At 51.4% G+C, this 19,110-nt stretch overlaps 1 protein-coding gene across 3 annotated transcripts in view; it reads right to left on the minus strand.

The window, feature by feature from the left end:
• CEP89 (centrosomal protein 89) overlaps positions 1 to 19,110 on the minus strand; it is a 1,655,177-nt gene that overhangs the window by 327,631 nt on the left and 1,308,436 nt on the right. The gene's annotated exons all lie outside the window — the stretch shown is intronic.

Raw genomic sequence — 19,110 nt, forward strand, 5'->3', positions numbered from 1 at the left:
TCCGTGCTACATAACTCCAAGCCTAGCACCATACTTATAAGTGCTATCTAGAGTACAGATGGAAGGCATCTGATCACGTGTTAAGTCCGGGCTGCTTTGTTTGGATGGAGAGTGGGTGGCTCACAACCATTTTCATCCCGATCTCTATGCTCTTTTAAGAGGGTAATTTCTAACAGTTGGTCCTCTCCTGGGTATCCCCAGGGGCACTTGCTTGCGTGGGTGTCTCATGATAGTCTTGTAGTGAAATAAGGAACAAGTTACTTACCTGTAACTGTTGTTCTCCAGCATGGGTCTGGCATGGATTCACATGCTCATGAATATTCCCCGTCGTCAGGCTGGGAATCCTCGGTAAAGAAAAAACCAGTATCAGTTTCGTTTCTGATCTGTCTTTCGTAGTAGTAACCAATCACTGATCTCTGCGTCATACTGACCACAGCCAATGACTGCCTTCTACCTAAGCCCCGCCTCTGGCAGCCATCTTCAGATTTGGAAGCACGTGAAGTGGCAGTATGACCAAGTGAAGAGCCGCAGAGGGGTAGGAGGGAGGGTTCGCATGTGAATCCATGCCAGACCCATGCTGGAGAACAACAGTTACAGGTAAGTAACTTGTTCCTTCTCCAGCATGGGGTCTGGCATGGATTCACATGCTCATGAATAAAGAATACATAGCAGTACACACATGCACAACCACGGGAGGTGGCAAAGGCTCAACATTAAGCATTACATCAAACTCAACATTAAGCATCTTACCTCCTCACCAGGCTCACCTCAGGCGAACAGGTTGCGCAGCACTGCTTGGCCGACCCTGGACTCCTCCCTGGAATCCCGATCGACGCAGTAGAATTTCGTGAAGGTGTGCGTCGACATCCACGTAGCAGCCCTGCATATGTCCAGCAGGGGCACACCAGAAAGGAACGCCGTGGTAGCTGCGATCGCTCTGGTGGAATGGGCTCTCGGACGGCCAGGCAACGGTCGGTTTGCCAACCGATGACAGTACATGATACAGCTGGAGAGCCATCTGGAAATGGAAGCCTTCGAGAGAGCCTTCCCCTGATTGACAGGTCCAAAGTTCACAAAGAGTTGTGACGTCTTCCGAAAACACTTTGTGCGGTCCACGTAGAACTTCAGCGCTCTAGCCACATCCAGCGAGTGCAAAGTCCTCTCAGCCGGCGACGAAGGCGACGGGAAGAACACAGGTAACACCAAGGGTTCGTTGAGGTGGAAGTCCGACGGCACCTTGGGCATGAAGGAGGGGTGTGTCCTGAGCATTACCCTCGTGTCGTGGAAAGTCAAGTACGGGGCCTTGCAGGAAAGGGCCTGGATCTCTCCCACCTGTCGTGCGGAGGTGATGGCCACAAGAAACGCTGTCTTCCACGACAGGAACTTCAACGGGGCCGAGTGCAGAGGCTCGAACGGAGGTCCCATGAGCTTGGTCAGCACCACGTTGAGCTCCCACGCCGGGGCCGGAGCCTTCACCAGCAGGAACGATCTGAACAGTCCCTTCATGAACTCTTTCACCAGACGATGCGACCACAAGGACGTCCGCCCCGTGGTTCTGGTGTATCGGGAGATCGCAGCAAGATGAATCTTGATGGACGCGTGTGTCAGTCCAGCTTTAGCCAGCGTCAACAGGTACGGCAGTACTTGGGGAGCCGTAATCCTTAGAGGATTAATCTTCTGTGCGTGGCACCAGACAGAGAACCTCTTCCATTTGTGTCCGTAGCATTTAAGAGTCGAGGACGCCCTGGCCTTTGCAAGAACCTCTCTGCAGTCGGCCGGTATGTCGTATCCTCCAAACTCTAGCGCTGCAGGAGCCAGGCCTGCAAGTTCAGCGACTTCGGGTCGTGGTGGAGGATGGCGCCTCCTTCCCTGGAGAGCAGATCCGCGTCCACTGGCAGCTTGATTGACGGGGACGCTGACAAGTCCAGAAGGTCCGGGAACCATATCTGTCTCGGCCACGAAGGTGCGACGAGGATCATCCTGCACCGTGACCTCTTGAGCTGGTTGATGATCCGGATCAGCAATGGCAATGGAGGGAACGCGTATAGGAACAGGCCCTCCCAGGGGAACAAGAAAGCATCGCCATGCTCCTCGCCTGGGGAAACCTGCTGGCGAACCTTCGGCACTTGGAGTTCGTCGCCGTCGCGAACAGGTCGATCTGGGGTGTGCCCCACCGTCGGAAGAGGCGATCCACTAGATCCTGCCGTAGTTCCCACTCGTGGCACGAGCGCAGCTCTCTGCTGAGTGAGTCGGCGATGGTGTTTTTTATCCCTGCCAGATGAAACGGCACCAGAAACATCCCTTGGGCGACGGCCCAATGCCACAGGTCCTGTGCCTCCTTGGACAGTGCTGGGGACCTGGTTCTGCCCTGTTTCCTGATGTAAAACATGGTGGTGGTGTTGTGAAGATCCTCACCACCTTGCCTTTGAGGGACGGAAGGAAGGACCCGAGGGCCCAAAACACTGCACAGAGCTTCAGGACGTTGATATGGAGGGACTTCTCCGTCGGGAGCCAAAGGCCTCTCGCGTGCAGTTTTTCGGTGTGCGCTCCCCACCCTTCCAGGGAGGCATCCATGGTCACTGTCTCCTGGTGGCCTGGGGTCTGGAAGTCCATGCCCGCCGTCAGATGCGCGCGGGTGCCCCACCACCGGATCGCTCGTCGGAAACTCTCGTCGAGTGTGATCTTCTCCTCGAAGCTGCCCATCGTTTGGATCCAGCGCGCGTCCAGGAACTCCTGCAACGGGCGCATCCGGAGCCTGCACAGGGGAATGAGGTAGATGCAGGAAGACATCATTCCGAGGAGGGACTTGATGGACCTCACCTTGGCCGCGTCGGCAACCAACATCCGCTGTACCTTGCCCAGGATGGCCCTGGTCCTTTCCTCCGACGGGGAGGCCAGAAGGGACACTGTGTCGAGCTTCGCTCCCAGAAACAGTGCGTCTTGCGCGGGTACCAGGTGGGACTTGGCGTAGTTCACGGAGAATCCCAGGTCCGTGAGAAGCTGGACGGTCCTTGCCGTGTGCTCCACGGCGAGCTCCCTCGTCTTGGCTCGGATGAGCCAGTCGTCCAGGTAAGGGTAGACGTGGATCCCCTCTCGGTGCAGCTGCGCCGCCACTGGTGCGAGGCACTTGGTGAATACCCTGGGCGCCGACCGTAGTCCGAAGGGAAGGGCTCTGAACTGATAGTGACGCCCTTGGACCACGAACCTGAGAAATTTTCGGTGCTCCTTCAGGATGGGAATATGGAAGTAGGCATCCTCCAAATCCAACGACGACAGGAAGTCGCCCTCCTCCAGCTGACCCAAGACGTGCTGGAGGGTGACCATCCAGAACTTCTGTGCCTTGATGAACTTGTTCAGTCGTCGTAGGTCTAGGATGGGGCGCCATCCTCCCGTCTTCTTCTTCACGAGGAAGTATCTTGAGTAAACTCCGGAGCCCCGAAGCCTCTTTGGGACGAGTTCGATGGCGCCCTTCCTGAGCATCGCCTTTACCTCCAGGAGAAGCTGAGGGACGTGAAGCTCTTTCCTGGCCACAGGGGGGACGCGCGGGCACCTTCTTTGAAACCCGAGCGCGTGGCCCTGGGCTAGGGCGTCCAGCACCCAACGGTCGGTGGAGATGGACTCCCACACGCTGACGAAGCTCGCCAGCCGGCCTCCCACCGGGGTGCTTCGGTGGGGGCCCGACCCCACGGCCGGTTCAATCCTGCTTCGACGAGGCTTTGCCGCCTTGACCTCCTTGGCGACGACGGCAGGGTCCGCCTGACTTTCCTCGTCCCCTGTAAGCTTCCTGAGACGACGAACGGGCCGCTTGACGGTAGGTGGAAAATCCGCCGCCGTTGCTGGAGAACCCCGAGAGCCCGGGCCGTCTCTGTGTCCGCTTTAATGGCTTGAAGGGAATCGTCCACTGTTTTCCCAAACAGGTTGTTCCCATCGAACGGCATGTCCAGGACTCTGGTCTGCCGTAGCCTTGAGCCATCCACGCCGCCTAAGACACACGCCGTTGCCCAACTGGCAAAATCCAGTGTCGGCGATGTCCGTCGCAATAGTGATGGCGTGGTCCGACGCCACCTCACCTTCCTGCAGGATCTCCAGGGCCTCCGCCCTCTTGTCGTCCGGTAGGAAGTCCAGCAGGGGAGCCAGTTTGTACCACAGCTCCCTGTCGTAGCGGGCTACGATAGCCAAGGCGTTGGCCGCCTTAATCGTCGTCGCTGCAGACGAGATGACTCTGCGCCCCATCGTGTCCAATTTCTTCCCCTTGCCGTCCGGCGGGGAAGTCGACGTGGAGGCCGCACCCCCCCCGCTTTCTTCCTGGCCGCCGCGGAGACGACGGAGTCCGGGGTAGGCTGTGCCCGGAGGCACAAGGGGGCCGCGCCCGGGACCCGGTACTTCTTCTCGTACCGGTCTCTTCTAGCTGGCGTCGTGGATGGGTTCTTGAGGAGGGCGAGGCCCTCATCCCAAATATCATCCAGTAGAGGTACCGCGAGGACCGTCTTCCTCTTGGCCTCGCGCCGTTGATAAAGGAAACCTTCCTTCTTCTTCTCCTCAGGGCAGAGCTGGAAGAGCTCGGATGCCCTGGCGATCATGGAGTGAAACGATCCAATCTCGTCGGGCGGGGAAGCCCGGGTGTGAGCCGACGACGGCAGATCCTCGTCGTACACCTCGTCGTCCGTACCCGTCGCGGCCGTGTCAGTCCCCGTATCATCCCCTCGAGTCGTGGACGGGGAGGAGGGATGAACGGGGCGCGACGGCTGAAAAGGAGGTGGAGGGTGAATCCTTCTTTTCTTGGGGGGAGGGCTGCCAGAAGGTCCAGGTTCTGGATCCCCCGACGGGAGTGGCTCCTCCGCTGGTGGTAACGGTAGTCTGGTCCTTATCTCCGAGCATAAGGACTGTATAGCCAACAAAATGGCCGCCGAGTTGTCTTGCGGCGCTGGCAGAGGGGAGTCCGACGGGCGGTCAGGGGCCCCGTCGGCACCCTCGACGATATCGTCGTCTCCTGCGTCGGGATCCCTCCCGACGGGCTGGTCTTCTTCCACGCCAAGGCCGTGGCTTAAGACCTCGATCAGCTCTTCCTCAGAGGTTGAGGCCGAATCCACGACGACCTCCTGCCCCCCTTCTTCTCCGCCGGAGGTTTCACAGGGGTCCTGTCGATGGGCATAAAAGAGGACTCCCTCCGCTGTGGCAGGGAGACTCTGAGCCCCGAGGTCGCCACCACTGGTGTAGCCTCCACAGGCTGAGCCAGGGCCGCCGCGACAGTCTCGATAGAGGCCTTGGCCGGATGGATTAAGGCCTTCACCACCTTAGGTGCGCTCACCGCCTTCTCCTTGAGGGGGGGGGACACTGCCTCGCTCCCCCTCCGATGGGGCCTTCGAGCTCGACCGGGGCCTCTCCAGGAGCTTCGCCGGGTGCTCGGCCTTCCTCTTAGCCGACCCAGAGCGTTGGCTCGTGGTTGATGGCGCCGGGGAGGGTGCGCCCTGCCTGGCGCCCGTAGAGCCCGACCGTTCGGCGCTCCCGGTGCCAGCGGACTCGCGGTGCTTGGCCTTGTGTTGGACCCCCGTCGCCGGGGCGTCCTCAAAGGTCTTAGAAGACCGCTCGGATTTCTTCCTCTTCTTCTCGCCGGACGGGCTCTTCCCTTCCAGCCAGTTGGCGAGACGTTGATGGCGGTCCTTCATGGTCCGCTCCGACATGTTGCCGCAAAACGCACAGTCCTTCTCCAAGTGCGTCTTGTCCTCATGTAGGCAGTAAAGACAAAAGGAGTGTTCGTCTTCCTTAAAGACATTCTGCAGCTGGCATCCAGGGCAGACCCTGAACCTCTTTCCGGGTGTCGAGCTTCCCTTCTCCTGGGCCATGTCCGAGATGGGCCTGAGAAACTTCTGGAGTCCTCCAAAAGCGTAGCTCGATGAAATCTTCACCCTTGAGGGGCGCAGACGAATCCGACACGGGTTCCCGTTGATCGGATGGAGAGTGGGTGGAGCTTGAGGCTCTTTTGACCGAAAAAACGAAGTTTTTGAGAAAAAACGTGAAAAAATAGCACTAACGCTCGAGAGCAATAGCACGAGGATCCCAACACATGAACGTGTGGTAAAAATCTGAAGATGGCTGCCAGAGGCGGGGCTTAGGTAGAGGGCAGTCATTGGCTGTGGTCAGTATGACGCAGAGATCAGTGATTGGTTACTACTACGAAAGACAGATCAGAAACGAAACTGATACTGGTTTTTTCTTTACCGAGGATTCCCAGCCTGACGACGGGGAATATTCATGAGCATGTGAATCCATGCCAGACCCCATGCTGGAGAAGGGTGCATGTACATTGGATTCAGGTTCCCAATTCCTGGGTTCAGGGCTATATACTCCCCATTCAGGTAGATAGTATAGTCAGGAAGGATTGGCAAATTTTCTGCCCTATTGTGAAGTGGGTCCAAGCCTACAATGCAGCAGCTGCAACTTCCAGAACTAAACTCAAGACCAACATCTCCCCCCACCTGCACATTCTCATGTATATATAGAAAACATTGCTGACATGCCTTTCCTTTTATGCAGCGTTTTTTTGTTATGTTTGTGGCTTCCTAGCAACCCGGACCCCTGGAAACCTCCCCCACATATCAAACGTAGTAAAATTATTTAACTGGGACAACATAATGAAATGGAAATGCTGGGATTTGAGCTTAGATTTCTATGCATCCCAGTTTACAATTTGACAGCAGGCTACATCCCCTCCCAGCTCATCCCATCACATCCCTTCTTTAATTTTAGACCAATGTAAAGAGGTGGAGAAGCTAGACAATTATGAACCCATATGAGTGAGACTTCCCCTACAGACAGTTAAGGAAAACAAGGCACAGTGATTAAAAGTAATTTGCTCAGGATCACATATTGTGTGGATTGTGGAAGGTGGGGTTTTGAGCCCTAGCTTCCTGATTCCACAGTTTCAAATTTAGACAGCAGAGGACACTTCATCTTCTCCTATTCCATCTTCAAAATTAGAAGCTTCACAACATTTTCTGCAAAGTTGTTATTCAAGGTCAATAGTAGTACACTGGGACAACCATGATGGCCGCCTATTAGGAGAACTTGGCCGCTCTCGGGGCGCCTATGTGCAGACAGGCACACGGGCCACGGCATGAGCAACGGTTCCCTGACGACCCCCCAGCCTCATTAAGCATCAGGCTGTGGAGTGGGCGTCCGGCGGCAAGTTAAGGGAGCACAATGCGGCGGCCCCACTAGAGACTGCAGGGGGACGCCGAACACCCACAGGAGCGAGACAGAGCAAAGGCTGCAAGAATGTTGCAGAGGGAGCTGGTCACTGCAGCAACGTGAGGAGGAGCCTAGCACTGCGCTTGCGGTGCCTCAGTCCGGCACCACGGTGCTTCCATTAGTGGCTGAGGTGTCTTGAACAGCACCGCAGTGAGTGCTGCAGGTCGAGGCTGACGGGCCAAGATGATTGACCCTTCCTCCCAATTGGAAGCTGCCTTTTGCGAGCCGGGGGCTGGAGGAGCGGAGAGCGGCCCATATCCCACAGAGCCTGGCTAACTCTGTCGAGCAACAGGATAGAGGCGCACAATGAGGGTCCCCCCCCACTGCTACAGCAAGGAACACATGGCTGAGTAGAGCGCGGTGGAAGAAACAGGGGGAGACCCCATCAGCAGCACTTCCTAACTGTCCCTGCCGCCCGGGCCCGATTGTGCATTGGAGGAGTGGCAGGGTGTGAAGAGCAGGGACGGCATCCGGATCCTTCGCAGTGACGTGCCTTGGAGGCGAGCAAAGGTCGGCCTGGCCAGATATTCCCCAGACACAGTGAAAAAAGCACCCGGGAGGAGAGGCCCCCTACAGAACCACACTGTGACCGAAAGACCAGCCAGGAGTGGGACGGGTCTCCCCATCTACCCCCTCCCCATAACGTAAGTCTGCCAGGTAGACTAGGGGTCCCACAGGCCCTAGGGACCTGCCCACACTGAAGGAGATGGAGAAAGGAACACTGGCAGAGACACAGAGGAGTGGGAGGAGATACGGCGGAACAACCTTGTAGGGGCCTACTGCTGTATATGCCACCATGCAAGTCCTCAAAGAAGCAGAGATCGGTGTCTGCCCTGTGGGTCAAGGTGGGGGAGGCTAAGACACCAAAAGGGGGGGGGGCAACAACCAGAGGTAGATATGGCAGCGGCAAAGGAGGGAGGAGGTGCAACTGCAGCGCTCACAAAAGAAAACCCGCTGGAATGTATGGTGGCACTGGAGGAGAAGCTGACCTCGTCGGTTAGGAAAGAAATTGCGACGGCAACAGAGAGTCTGCATAAATCCTTGGATGTTCTGGCCAAAAGCATGGAGCAGATAAACACCTGCATGGGGGACTTTGAAGAGTCTATTTACTCCCTGCATCAGGATGTGCTTCAATTGCAAGGGGAATTGGCCAGAGTGAAGCAGGGAGTGGATGAGCTACTATCCACCATTGAAGATTTAGAGAACAGACACTGGTGTGAGAACCTCAGAATCTGAGGACTGGAGGAGGGGTTTGAATGATTTAATCTGAAGGCCTGGGTGCTAAAATTCTTCACAGATACCTTTCCAGCAGTATCACCAGACCCCATTCTGTTGGACAGAGTCCATAGGGTGGGCCGGCTGTGCAGGGGACCCTGGGCCCAACCTAAGGATGTTGTTATGAAATTCCATGCCTATACCGTGAAGAAGGAAATCCTGAAAACCTCCAGGTACTGGAGAGAGATGGTCTACAGCAAGCATACGCTTTAGATTTTTCAGGACCTGGCCGCTCTCACCCTACAGAAACAGCTCTCTTTTAGACCAGTGACACTGAAGCTTAAACAGGAACATATCCCATACAGATGGACATTTCCATTTGGCTTAATATTCACTTGAGATGGGAGGCAGAGGAGGTGCACTACGCTGGAGGAGGCTGCAAAGGTTTTGGAGATCTCATTGAGTAACCCAGGGTGGAGGAAGAAGAGCGTTGATGGAGGAGTGCTCGGGTCGGAGGCCCTAGGGAAAAGGGGGCTGGGGTGGGGACTGGGAGGGGCGGGGGGTTGATGCTTGCAGGCTCGGGGCAGGAGAGTCAAGGGCCATGCCCCAGTCGGGGGAGGCGGGGCGTGGAATGATTGAGGGCAACAAGGATAACCTTAAGCCCTGACGGAGGAACCTATTGGCTGGTGTCCCGAACAGGAGACGGGGGGGGAGGTGGGGTGTGTTCAGATGCCTCCAGGGGGAGAGATGTTCTGGAGGATGTTTCTACCTCGAAACGTTGGTGAGTGGAGGATGACTTTGGGATGTTTGTTGATGTTTTCACAAGTTGGGGTTTGTTATCTGGGTTGATGCATTCCCATAGAGGGGTTGATCCAGTAATACCGGGATCAGTATGGAGACTGTTAATCTAGCCTGGGACCCTCCCATGTTTGAAGGAATCAGGAGGCACCATGTGTGGAGAACTCTTATAATGTGATGGGGTTCGCTGCCTAACCAATAATGCAAGGGGGCTGAATTCCCCTAGGAAGCGAATCTCACTGTTGCACAGGCTGAAGAGGGCAGAAATTGATAGCAGGATCTTCCAGGAGACCCACTTACGCCAATGTGATGTAAATAGACTTAAAACAAGGAACTTCCCACTGCAGTTTTTCTCTGCATATCGACTTAGAAGCGAGGAGTGGGGATCCGTATTGGGAAGAGGTTTGTTTTTCAAACTCACAGAATTAGGGAGGATAGGGAAGGGCGGTTTCTGTTTGTGAAAGGGCTGCTGGGGGGTATCAAAGTCACATTGGCAGTAGTGTATGGGCCTAACACAGTGCAAAACGAGTTTCTTAGCACGATGCTAGGGATTTTATAGTATTCTCTGAGGGTCACGTTATCCTCTGGGGCAATTTTAATCTGCCTATGGATCCCAATTGGGACGAATCCAAGAGAGATTACTGGGGGAGCTACACATCCAATAGAAGCACTTCAGAAGCTTTTAAGGGACTCTCGCCTGGTGGACACATGGCGGGCTTCCCACCCCGGGGAGAGGGACTACACTTTCTTTTCTCATTCCCACCAGGACTACTCCAGGATCGACTACTTCTGGGCTGGGGCGGGCTCGACTCCCAAAATCTACTCTGTAGAATCTATAACTCCGACCATGCCCCTGTTACCATGCATCTCACTCTCCACATAGATAGCGTGATCCACAAGGACTGGAGGCTTAATCATACTCTATTGAATGATAAGGTGGTGTTGGAGGAGCTTGGGGAGGCAATTGCTGAATATTTTCAGTTGAATCAGACTGGCCAGGTTCAGAAGGAGATTCGATGGGATCCCTTTAAGGCCTATATTAGCGGGGTTGCCATCCCTAAATGAGCCGGGGTGAAATGCTGCAGGAGAGAACAGGCGGCTCTGATTGAACGGGATATTAATGACAGGGAATACAGAGAGACCAGGATGGGGAAGGCGTTTCGAGCCCTACGGACAGCACAGAGGCAAGTGAACATGTGTCACACCCTCCCTTGTACACACACCTGACAATACTGCCACTCCTGCCCCTGCCCAAAACTCTAGAATCACTATAGCTCACCCCGCTCCCTCTGTCCCGTCTTATTCCCCCTTCACACTCCGGCACTCACATGGGCCTCCTGATGACTCGCGTGCACATGCACGCCTCACCCGCAACAGAGCGCTCTCCAGGTTGCGTCCTTTTTTGCATTGGCAGCTTCCTTGGCGCCTGGGTAATCAGCGAAACGCTACTATGCTTCCGCGTCGCGTGACCAGCACTGTGTGCTCACATGACCCGGGAATCCACTCACGTGATGCGGCAGCACATCATGTGACGGGAAGTAATGCCAGAAGCGCGAGTATTTAAACGCGGCTCTCTGTGTACTCGCTGCTTCACAGCTTTTCTTTGCAACCTGTTTGTCGTTACGTGTCTGTTTGGATTTCTTGACTCTTTTGGATTTTTGACCTCGGTTTGCTTACTTGGACTTCGCTTGGGTTACCTTACTGGCTTTGTTACATTGGATTTACCTGTGGTTTGAATTCGGACTGCTCTTTGGACTGCAACACGGATTTCCCTTTTGCATCCGGTTTTCTTTGGAACTTCTTGCTTTCAAGCTCCAGAGCTACCAAACCACGTTCTTGTCATCAGGTGGTTCTTGCGCCATTATTTGGGACTACAGTCTACCTGCCCACGCGAGTCCCGGACCCCTACCTCATAGGTTCATTGCCTTTCTCCTGACCCTTCTGGTAAGACCTTTTTCACGTTATTTTGGCACTGTCATTTACTGTCATTGGTACTTAATCAGTATTTTCTTGCAGCGGATTGGGGTCCCAGAGGTTCGCGGTTCCGGAGTTGACCATCTCCACCTGTGGCCTCAACGGTCGCACAGGGAGTGACTGAGTTCTCTCTGTGTGGCAATTGGGGACAGAGGACTCTTCTGCCTACACGACATTCAAGTCTCAACAACATGATGGAGAAATCTAGGACAGAATTCTCCACATTAAAGGCAAAACAAAAATACTTAGAGGAAGGGAACAGGACGGTGAAGATATTAGCTTGGAAACTGAAGCAGAGGGTAATCTCGGGAGGAATTGTAGGAATTAGGGACGAGGAGGGTAACATGCTAGACGGCACACCAGAGATGCTTAGGGGCTTTAATGCATTTTTCAAGAAGCTATACACATTAGAATTCCCTAAGCTGGAAGCTATCGAATGTTTCCTGAATCGCTGCCCTATGCCGCGGCTCTCCATAGAGCAAAGGGACCAGTTAGAAATGGGAATGACTAAGGAAGAAATACTGCAGGCGATCTACTCCATGCAGGGGGGCTCGGCTACCGGGCTTGATGGTCTCCCTTTGGCATTTTTTAAAACCTGCTCTAGGAAGCTTTTGGATCCTCTCTGGGTTTTATTTCACGAGATGGTTAAGCGGGGGATCTCGTCGCAGTCTATGGGGGAAGCTAGGATCACCTTGATAGCGTCTTATAGACCAATGCGGTTCTCAACACTGACAAAAATATATGCAAAGATTTTAGCATTGAGGTTAGAGAAGCTTCTCCCTTACTTAATAGCAGAAGACCAGGCAGGATTTGTGAAGGGTTTCCAGGGGGACTGACAACGTCTGGAAAATTGCAAACCTGGTAGATGTAGCCAGCTGCACAGGGACGCAAGCCATTCTCTGGGGGTTGGAAACTGAAAAACATTTGACCATGTGGAGTGGCCGTTTCTCCGGTAGGTGCTCTGCAGGTCCAACATGGGGGAGGCCTCATAAGGGGCAGTCTGTTTTGTACTCGTGCCCATGGCTCGGGTGATGGTTAATGGGGCTTTGTCAGGGGGGTGGTGCCCCCTTTTACCTTTGTTTGCTCTAGCGGTAGAGCCCCTGGTGATACGAGTGAGGGAGGAGGACGCCCTTTACAGCATCCCCTGTACGGTGGAACAGCACAAAACTGCTCCTTTTGCGGATTACGTGATCTTAACCCGGAATAACGCAGAGGCATCTATTCCAAAACTGTTAGAGATTCTCAATGCTTTCCAGACAGTTTTGGGATTTAAGGTTACCTTAGAAAAAGCGAGATAATGAATATCAATTACAGAGGGGGGGGGCTTTACCGCTTTAGCCTGGGCCACCCAGAGGCTGAAATACCCATCTAGCTACCCTGTTTTTCCTAAAACTATTAGAGATGATCTTAGATCTTGGCACTTGAGAGCAATTTCCTGGTTTGAAAGGATAGCGACTATCAAGATGAATGTTCTCCCCAGGTTGCTATATCAGTTCCAAGTGCTCCCGGTCGCAGTCTCGGCTTACACCTTAGCAACCTTGCAAAATTAGATCATGACACTTGTTTAGGGAGGAAAGACGGCCCACATTTTCAAAGCTGTTCTCTTTTGGCCAAGGGCAAGAGGGGGCATGGTGCTCCCGAGCATACAGAGATACTATTGGGCCGCCCAACTAAAGACTCTGAAGGACTGGATTCGGCCAGGCTCGACTAAGGCTTGGCTTGAGGAAGTTATAGCGGGAAAGCCCCTCCGCTACCTGTCATGGATGCCAAAGGCAGAGAGGACACTAAGTCTCCATGAACTTCCAGCGGAGAGCACAACCATGCGGTTTGGGAATCACTAGTGGTTAAATGGGGACTCTCCACCTTCCCCTCGGACCTCCACTCCTAACACACATTTTCAGCTGGCATTTGTGGGGAAAGCCTTCGCCAATTGGAGGATGGGAGGCTGTGAGTTTCTAACACACATGTTTGTGCAGGAACAGATTCGCTCCTTTACCTCCTGCAAGGAGACCTTCGGAGTGAGTGAAAGAGACAGATTTCGGTATTGGCAGATTCGGCATTGGGTGATGCAGATTCATAACCAGCAGGCAGCGATTAGACCTCTCACGGGTTTTGAGAAGCAAATATTTTCCAAAACCTACAAGGGGGGGGGGCTGCTTTGCAATCTTTATAGGTGCTTGGCAAGGAGGAGTATGCAGAATTGCCACCATACATGGAAGCCTGGCACAAGGACCTAGGATATGAATTATCCTCAGAAGAATGGGGGAGGATACAAAGGGGTTTTAAGAAGGCGGCTATTAGCGTTATGTACACTGAGCGTGGCTTCCGCTTTATTGCTAGGGGCTACGTCACACCAGATAGTAGGAAGCATGTGGGGGTTGTGAGAAACCCGAGGGTATTCTACCAAGCAGACCCCGGGAAACCCTTATTCAGGTGGCCTGGGGAGGGCTGACACTCTCAGACCCCCAATCAGACCCCCAACCCTAGGAGCGGACAAGTAAGAGGATCACATGGATAGGGGAGCACAGGGTTGTGCTCAGAGAAATATCCCAGGTGAGACGTGGTATGGCACCAGAGAGGAAGAAGGAGAGGACGAAATAATCCCTAATTTATAGGTTATAATACATCTGCCTTGCTTCCTCCTGTTAAAACTCTCCTGCCCAGATCCAACAACCCCTTCATACATAACCAATCCTCTAATGCCCCAAACCCGGTTACACCCAAAAAGTATATATATCTATCCCAGAAACCCTATTTCCCCGTTTCCTATCCGAATACTCACATCCATTCTTCTCCACGTCTTCATGATTATTCTTTCCCATGCTCCCAGTCTGCTCAAACAAAACAATGCTGTTCCCACAATCCTCCCAGTTCATTTTATGATAACAATTCCGGTCATCCTAGTTTGTTTCCCAAACCCTACCCATCTCTTCCTTCGAAGGTCACCAACCCTCCTGATACAATGGCTGTAATTCCCTATAACACTTCTTCCCCATCTTACCCTGTAGAATACTCGGACACTCTAACCCACGTCACATTTTACGCCACAAACCCTTTTGCATACCACAGACATCGAGTTAACACCTGAGCCGTTCACCTGACATGTTCCAATGCAAGGGTCAAGCAGTCACACCCGACAGCCCTTTTCTTCCCCCACAGGGATAAAAGGTGGAGCATGAAAGCATATGGCGAGCAAGGCAGACCGCACAACGCGAGGGCTAACTCAGCACAGCAGTTCAAGTGTAGGCGAAAGACGGCGAATACCGAGACAGTGACAAGGAGAGACGTGACCTTGCCCTTTCTGATCCAGGCCTGTGAAACCTCTGCAAAAGGAAACATAAGACCGCGAACGAAGGCCAGCGTGTGTTGCAGCAGATGTCTACGAGACCCTCCTCCACTGATAACCAAGCCGGGGAGAGACGCTTGTCTTGGTGGTACCAACCTTGACCCGAAGGAGAAGAAAGCAAAGCGGTTCATCACAACAACCGGTGAGTCGAGGGGAGAGTCGATAAGAAACCGAACTGTGTTGAACGAAAAGTAGCAAGAGCTAATTTGAACTTTGAAAGGAACTATTGAGAAAAGAGGTGCAAAACCCATAACAGAGGCGACCAGCACCACATGGGTGCTCACGCAGGATACTCTGGGCGCTTACCCGATATGAGACTACCATAACCAAAAGGCCTTGTGAAGAGGCGAAGGGAGGTCAAAGCAGTCTTGTAAAATCCTTTGTACCGTCGAAAGTCTTTGACCAACCGATGACTGTGAAAGAAAGGGAAATGAATCCTGCATGGTGAAAACTAGCACATGAACTGTTTGTTAAAGTTTAGCAAGAGTGACCCCCGGCAGAGGGAAGCCGACAATCAGAGGCGAAGCCTGAAATACTGTTTAAAAAAGACATTAAGACTTGAAAAAGTGAGAAACACCAGAAGACCAGGGGAAGTGAATGGTCCTCCTTGTCAAGTGGGTCCGAGCCCGGTTGAGGAAGATCCAGGGGTGGAAAGTTCTCACCCAAAGTCCATTGAGAAAGGAGTCGTTTGTTTGTTTGTTTTTGACTACATCACACCCTTGAATGCAAGAGACTTTTTATTGAAAAGAGACTTTTTATTTAAAAGAGACGTATCCATCGAAGAACCGGATAGCTGGAACGGAACTGTTAACTTGTGCCGAGAAAGCTTGAGTGTGTGCTGTGCTCTAAGGTCCTACCTTGTCCCGTGATGAAAACGTGGGAAAGGGAGACCCCTGGCAATCACATCCCGACTTATTATTTGTGAACACTTCTTTTTTTATTGAACCCTTATCCCACACTCTTTGTATAATTAGTTGTAAGGAATTGGCAATAGGTTTTCCTTAGTATAGACCCTTTTATTTTGACACAACCCCACAAGGACTGCCTTATTTTTCATTTGATGGTCGACGCTTGCTCTCATCTTAGATTTAGATTAGGTGTTTTTCCACCCTCCATTTAGAGTTTAATAAACACCCTTGAACTGTGATCACATGTGTCTGTCTTTACTGTTGCCACCATGAGATCCTTACAAGGTTCAGAGTGATACAGGGGTGTCCTGGAGGGGTTGCGGGGCAGATGGCACATATATGCACAGATGATGGAGATACCCGAAGCTCTGGCGGCATTGGAAAGAGGTGCAAGGTTCCATCAATGGCACTGCAGGCGCCACTTGTCCGAGAGAGCTGGGGCCTTGTCTAATGGGATTGTCTGGGGGCCAATCCACTTCTGGGGCGTATTGTACAAAGGGGTTTTTGCATGCGCTGCTTTTGGTGGCGAGAACCATGGTAGCCTGCTTTTGACGATCGATCAGACCCCAGAGCAAAGAAGATTGGTTGACACGACTCTGGGCAATGGTGGCTGCCGAGAAGGTGTTGTATTTTATAGAGAACCAGTCCTTCTATCAGAAGCGGGGACAGTTTTTGACTTGCGCACAAATCCACAATAGATATTTTAACTGTCCTGCTCGTTGGCATGTTATGGGGTTGTTGGAGGGCCCCTAGGAACAGAAGGGTCTCAAAGATCCTACTTGTACGGTGGACTCCACTTCGGACGGGGGTGCATAGCAGCTGGTTATTTCCACAGTGTTTGCTGGAGGTTAATGCATCAAAAGGGGTAGATGGGGGGTTTTGTTGGGGGTTGGCGCATTATGCATTACTTTGTAGTGGCACAGTTTTTGCATATGCTCCCTCCGGTGCAGGAGGCTCTACAGTGGTTGAGAGATAAGATTACTTGGATTGTGTTATTAATTTCAAATGCCTACAAAAATGGTTTGAAGAAAAACAAAAGTACACTGTTCAATAAATCTGGCTTTCAAAGCACCAAGTCACATGATATAGCAATCTGACAAAATATAAGCATTCTTAATTGAAACATATATTCATAAAGCAAGTATGCATCACTTTACAAGGGGTTGTGCCAGTCCCACAATTGTGCACAGTGGCATGCAGGTCAGGCACAGATATCAGCAACAGTCACTCAATCCCCTTCCCCTCTGCCTTATAATTAACTTTCAGACTCCTGCTGCCCTTTTGCTAGATCCCTTAACTCTTAGCACAAACCCTTTCCCTTAACTCAAACGCACCCCATTCCCTTGCGCGCATTGAGTCAGCAATTTCTTGTCATCCACCCTCTTCCATTTCCCTGGCTCAGATGTAGACTGTAGTCTAGCCTGATTTGCTAATCAGTCTCTGCCAGTATTTACAAGATGACAAGAAACTGTGGTCGGGTCTTGCTGGTAATTGTGGTTATGGGGGCTGCATTTGGACAATGCAGAGCGAACGTCACCAGAGAAATGTGGCTGTTATTGTGCTCTCAAGAGGCTCTTTCTTGGGAAGTCGCGTACATATTTCAGTTCATGGAAGCAGATGGAACCCCTAAGGATGTCTGCTTGGGATCTGGTGTTGGAGAGGGAGGGAGTAAGAGCAACCTATCATATTTCTCTTTTCGTTTTCGATGAAGGGGAAGTTTGTGTGTTTATGTGTTTGAGTGTATAAGTGAGAGGATAAAGTGTATGTGGAAGGATACATCTCTGTTCATGTGTCTATGTCTCTATATATGCAAATATGTTGTTGATTTATATGAGTATCTTTGCTGGTCACATAAGAATGTTCTGGACAAGAACAAAAATGAAAAACTAGCAGTGATTCAGAGATGGCTGGTAACAGTGAAATCAGCGGTATTTGGCAAATACTGCCAATTTTACTGCAATCCCAATTCAGGGATTGATCAACTCCCACTGGCAGTATTCTCAATGTGAATACCGCCAGCAGTATTTTAGGCAGACATTCTCCATAATAAATTATTTATTGTATATACGTAAGGTTCAGTCACTTCCCTCCAACATAGATTTTCAGAAATATCACTGGTGGAAGTTGTAACTTTCCTCAGAGGTATTTCATTAAAATGTGCGGTGTGCTAAGCAGTGTGTCCTGTGGTACCTGTGGAGGAGGACTTGCTTTGCCATTTCTGGACTAATTCCCCCCATTGTTACTGGAGAGAGGCGACGTTTGCTTCTTGCAGTCTGCTTTCTATTTTGCTTGGAAACACTCTTTCATCCATATAAGCATTGCACATGCGCGGTGTGCTAAGCAGAGTGTCCTGTGTCAGGTGGAGGGTGCCTGGTGTCCAAGGACTTTCCCCTGCATTAATGCTATGGTAAGATGTGCTCATCTTATTATTACAGAATTTGAACTGGAGCGGCTAATAACAGTTTGACCAGTTGTGATTGAGAAGCATATTGCTTTTGAGCTGTCTTTAAACTGTTACGCTTTCGAAACTGCTACTAATAAAGCCAATTGCAAGTGACTTATTCTTGAAGGTGGAAGGCACGAGTCATAATTACCGATGTGAATTGTGGTTACCGTGGCATTAAAGCACTTTCATCTTCGAGTAACTTGGTACACGATGTCCATCTAATTTGACTTCTCAGAAATGGTACAGTGAACAACTCTGGGTATCTGATTACGGTTACTGCTGAGATGGTGTTGCTCTTTGAGCCGCGATAATGTTAAGAAGTCGTACTGATTCAAGTGACTGTGAATGGTGCTTGTGAACATTGAGCTGCTGAAACTGTTCTGTGGCAGCACTACTTTGTTTACCCAAATACTGCGGAGACTGTTGAGATTCTTTCTCTTTGAGCCGCAAGGGGATAAGCACTTTGAATTCTACTTGATACTGTTCTGTTTGATCAAGAGAATGTGGTTATTTAGCACAGTGACGGAGGAGCGATTGTGCTCTTTGAGCTGTGTTAACTTAGATTAGTACTTTTTTTAACCACTTGTGGCGTTATTTTGTTTATCCAAATATTGCGGTGACTGCCGAGACTCCTTTGAGCCGCAAAAGGGGAAAAGTACTCTGAGCTCTTTTTAATACTGTTCTGTTTGACCAAGTGAACATGGTTCTTCAGCACAGTGACTTTTGATAACTGCTCTTGTGTCAGCAAATCATTACTTGTAGCAGAGCCATTTATGATATACGAGCCATACTCACAAAAATCAGGCATGCTTAGCAAGCAAAAAATAACATCTAAAACACTGGTTTTAAAATCGACGCCTATGAAACCTTCCCCAGCAAATGTTCTTATACGAAAATTGTTTGGGCAATCTAATTTAACTGTGGAAAATAAAGTGTGCGCAGGAGATATTAGAGACTTCTGCCAGCCTTGCATGAGCTCTATTGATATGCCTGATTCATCTGATAGTGGAAAAACTGCTCACACCACTATTCCTGAATGTAATTATACTAAAAAAGATGTTGCGAGGACTGCTCTTGATTCCTCTGTTTCGGACACACAGATTTGGATTGTTGATGCCCATACTTTACCTCTGGCTAAGTCTAATAATTCTGTAATAGAGCCTAATGACCATCAT

The sequence above is a fragment of the Ambystoma mexicanum genome, chromosome 1q (assembly GCF_040938575.1).
Source record: "Ambystoma mexicanum isolate Mex_15411 chromosome 1q, UKY_AmexF1_1, whole genome shotgun sequence".
Classification (NCBI taxonomy): domain Eukaryota; kingdom Metazoa; phylum Chordata; class Amphibia; order Caudata; family Ambystomatidae; genus Ambystoma; species Ambystoma mexicanum.